Genomic DNA, 969 nt, shown 5'->3' on the forward strand with positions numbered 1-969 from the left:
GGGGCCCTTCCGGGGCCGTTCCCGGGATCCAGGAGCTGTTCCAGGGCTGTTCCAGGGGTCCGGGAGCTATTTCAGGGATCCAGAGGCTGATCAGGGGCTATTCCAGGGATCCGGGAGCTGTTCCGGGGATCCGGGAGCTGTTCTGGGGCTGTTCCCGGGATCCAGGAGCCGTTCCCAGGGATCCAGGAGCCGTTCCCGGGCAATTCCCTGGATCCAGAAGCCGTTCCGGGGCTATTCCAGGGATCCAGTGGCTCTTCCGGGGCCGTTCCCGGGATCCAGGAGCTATTCCAGGGATCCAGGAGCCGTTCCGGGGCTGTTCCCGGGATCCAGGGGTTGTTCCCGGCTATTCCAGGAGCCGTTCCCGGAGCTGTTCCGGGGCAATTCCCAGGATCCAGGAGCCGTTCCGGGGCCGTTCCCGGCTATTCCCGGAGCCGTTCCAGGGATCCAGGAGCCGTTCCGGGGCTGTTCCCAGGATTCAGGAGCCGTTCCCAGGATCCAGGGGTTGTTCCCGGCTATTCCAGGAGCCGTTCCGGGGCTGTTCCCGGGATCCAGGAGCCGTTCCCGGGATCCAGAGGCTGATCAGGAGCCGTTCCCGGGATCCAGGAGCCGTTCCCGGCTATTCCAGGAGCCGTTCCCGGGCTGTTCCCGGGATCCAGGAGCTATTCCCGGCTGTTCCCGGAGCCGTTCCGGGGCCGTTCCCGGCTGTTCCCGGAGCCGTTCCGGACTCCGCCGCCGAAGGAAGGCGGCGCGGGCGGAGCCGGAGGCTCTAATTAATCTCTGCTCTAATTAAGCTCTGCTCTAATGAATCAGGGAAGCGGGGGCGGGGCTGCGGGGGAAGATCCGCTCGTTTTTCCTGGATAAAAGGAAGGAATCGCCGCCTTTCCCTTGAAATCCGGGATGTGACGGGAAAGGCTCTGCCCGCCCCCACCGCGGCATCCCGGGATTCCCAGCGGGATCCGCTCCCTCCCC

Source organism: Parus major, unplaced genomic scaffold (assembly GCF_001522545.3).
Source record: "Parus major isolate Abel unplaced genomic scaffold, Parus_major1.1 Scaffold964, whole genome shotgun sequence".
Classification (NCBI taxonomy): Eukaryota; Metazoa; Chordata; class Aves; order Passeriformes; family Paridae; genus Parus; species Parus major.